Source organism: Mirounga leonina, unplaced genomic scaffold, assembly GCF_011800145.1.
Source record: "Mirounga leonina isolate KUSES-001 unplaced genomic scaffold, KU_Mleo_1.0 Mir_172, whole genome shotgun sequence".
NCBI classification, from domain to species: domain Eukaryota; kingdom Metazoa; phylum Chordata; class Mammalia; order Carnivora; family Phocidae; genus Mirounga; species Mirounga leonina.
Window position 1 is genome coordinate 12,389,718 of NW_023270442.1, and position 3,692 is coordinate 12,393,409.

The window sequence follows — 3,692 nt, forward strand, 5'->3', positions numbered from 1 at the left end:
CACAGTTTATCATGTTATTATTTCTTTGCCTCAAGTTATTGTTAAAAAAATTTTATTATTGAAGTAGAGTTAACATATAATGTTCAGGTGCACAACATAGTAATTCAACAATTGCATACATCACAAGCTTCACTTGAAGGACTAGGGAGGCGCAGAGAGAGTGATTCCCAGACAGCTGACGGTATGTGCCAAGTCAGGGAGGTGGTCGAGGCACAGTGTGTTCTGACATTTGCACTGAGATGTTGCATGATGGGGGTAGGAATGAAGGCGTGGGCTAGGACAGGTCAGCAGGAGATGACACCAGAGAGGCGGGTTGGGCTTAGAAGAAGATTCAGATATGCCATGCTAAGGACTTTGAACCTGATCCCAAAGGAAATGGGGAGTCTGATAGCTAGAGCAGAGTTTTAAACAGGAGAATGTGCAGATCTCTGTGTAGGACGCTAATGGGCATTGCATTAGCCTGCTAGGGTTTCCATTACAAAGTACTGCAGGCTGGGTGGCTGAAACAACAGACAATTATTTTCTTATAGTCCTGGAGTCTGGAAGTCCGAGATCAACGTGTTGGCATGTTCAGTCTCTTCTGAGGCCTCCTTTCTTAGTTTGTGGATGGCTGTCTTCTCCCGGTTTCTTTACATGGTCTTCCCTCTATTGTGTGTGCATGTCTGTGTCCAAATTTCCTCTTCTTGTGAGGACACCAGTCCTATTGGATTAGGGCCCACCCTAATGACCTCATTTTAACTTGTGACCTTTTCAAAAGCCCTATCTCCAAATATGGTTCCATTCTGAGGTACTGGAGGTTAGGGTTTCAATATATGAATTCGGGCGGGGGGCACAATTCAGCCCATAACAGGCATCCATGCTGAAGGTAGCCTGGATAGCAAAGACTGGTAAGTGGTGAACCAGTTTAAACTCTTTTGCACAAATCCACTTGAGTGATGCTGGAGACCAGATGGAGGGTCGGGGTGGGGACAGGGAGGAAGTGGTAGATGGGGGAGGCATTTGAGAGGAGGCTGATGGCTAAAAGTATGGTGGGGAATTTACTAGAAGGGGGAAGTTTGGAGCCCTTAACTCAGCATTCCTACCTCGTGTCAATAAATATTTGTCACACAAATGGGTGTGGATGGAAGCCGGTAAGTTCCAGATGTAACAGAGACCCCCAACCTCAGTGCTGCCAAGGTAGAAGTCTGACACTTTTTGTCATAATTTCTTTTTTTTTAAAGATTTTCTTTATTTATTTGAGAGAGAGAGACAGAGAGAGCATGAGCAGGAAGAAGGGGCAGAGGGAGAGAGAGAGAGAGAGAGAAGACTCCCCACTGAGCAGGGAGCCCGACATGGGGCTTGATCCCAGGACCTTGAAATCATGACCCGAACCGAAGGCAGATGCTTAACCAACTGAGCCACCCAGGCGCCCCTTTGTCATAATTTCTTAGCCCAGAACTCTTTACCCTGCTGAGACATTCTGCTCCTCATGTGCCCAAGAGTTGGAGCATACACCTTCATCAGGTCCAAACCAAGGGACCAGTAATATTTCCTCATGTCCCAAAGAAGTGGTTGGTGACCTGATCTGATTTTCGGGAACAGAGTTATTTAGAAAAAAATCACTGGAGGGACCTAGATGCAATGAGAGCGATCCTTTGTTCCCTCTTAAACCTCATCACTCCTATGTTGTCTCCAGAGGAAGTGACCAGTGCTGGGGCACATCATGGGAGAGGAGTGTACCAATTTTGTGACAGCTCCGAGTGTGCAAATGGTCAAATGAATGTGAGTCCATTATATGAAATAGAATACAGTAGATAAATCTGTAGGGACAGAAAGTAGATCGGTGATTGCCTAGGGTGTTAGGGGGTGCTAATGAGCACAGGGGTTCTTGCTGGGGGGATAAAATTTTCGAAAATTTGATTGAGATGATGATTACCTTAAATACACTAAATATACCGAAACCATTGAATTAGACGCTTGAAATGGGTGAATTGCATGGTATGTGAATTCTATCTCAAAAAAGCTGTTAAAAAAAGAATCTAGTCACAGCGCAATAAATATAGATGATACAATCTGTAGAGAATTCAGAATCTGGCAACACTAGACAGCATGTCATTTAAGAATCGGTGGCAAAACTATAAAGAAATCAGGGGAATACAGTCAATAATATTGTAATAAAGTTGTGTGGTAACAGATGGTAACTAGACTTATTGTGGGGATATTATAGGATATTGTATATCAGTTGTACTTCAGTAATAAGGAAAGAAATCAAGGGAATGATCCTGCAAATGTCAGGGGAGTATTCGTTCTTGGAGGCAGGAGGGAAACAGGTAAATGGGGGAGCACAGAAGTCAGTGCCCATCTAACAAACTCGGCATAACTGAGTCTTACTGCAACTGGTGTTTTCACAGGCACGATCTTTATAACAATAATCATACGTCTCTTAGGAACAATCTTTTGAATATACGACAGGTTTTAAAATAAAGAAAGAAAAAAGGGGAGGAAGAGGAAGCCAAATGAGAGACAGGACCAAAAGTTACCTGGCATTCATGGTACAGGGTCCAGAGCAACAGGTGAGACGTTGCACTTAATGAAGGAGACCATGGGGAGCCAGTGAAGGTACTTGAAGAGGCAGCCGAGGGGATGGGAGTGGTAGTTTAGGAAGGGAGCCAGGCTCTGTGAGCAGGGAGTGGCCTGGGGTGGGGAGAAGCCCCAGGGGAGTGAGGACAGAGTCTGAGCTTGTGCAGTGAGCCAGGGGAGGGGTGGGGCCATGGGAATAGTGTGAGGACCACCATGCAGAAACCGGTGATGTGAGAGTCAGGGATGAAAGATGCGTGGGATGATGAATGGCAGCATCATGGGCAGAGGTAGGGAGTGAGTGAGGAGGAGCTGGAAGGAAAAAGAAGATGAACAGTTTAGCTTTGGACATGCACAGAGTATAAGAAACTACTTTATCATAAAATGAGGGATCCCAGGAGATTGCAACTATAACTTGGCAAATTGTAGGTTCCCTGGTAATTATGGGTTCTTTCCAAGTTCTATTTGGGCCTGGTTCCTTGAGGAACTTGCCTGTCCTTTGTAGTTCCAACCCTCTCCGTATCTCAGTCTGATTTGCAGTCCCTGCCTCCTACTTCCCAAGATACAGAATGAGATGAATCCTGTTGGTTTAGCCTGGGGCCTTGGTAGTACAGATTTGAGAGGATGCTTTTTTGCTTCCCAGCTCTGAAAACTCTCCCTGAATAAATTCTCCTTGGATGTCCCAACTTCCTGCTGCCCTGGGAACCTTATCTGGCATAGCTTGTGAGAGGAGCAGAAATGAAGATCCCCAGAGGGAAAGTCTCCTAAGGCTAGGACCTGAAGGAAGAACAGGCTCATCCTGTTCCAGGTGGGAGGAGCAGGTGTGCAGGTGCCGATGACAGTGTGAGTGTCTGTCAGCTGACAGGGAGGGTCCCCAGAGGAAGCCAAAAGCCAGATTGTGCAAGCAATTTGGACTTGATCATTTATCCTAAGGGTAACTGAAGCTATTGAAGGTTTTGAAGTAGGGAAGTGATACGATCAGTTTCTACTTGTGTCTAATGAGCATTTACTATGTGTCAGGAATCCTTCAGTCTTTTCATATACACTGTTTAATTTAATCTTTTTAGGGGCTCTGTGGGGCTAGGTGTGATCCATCCATCCATCCATCCATCCATCCATCCATCCATCCATCCATC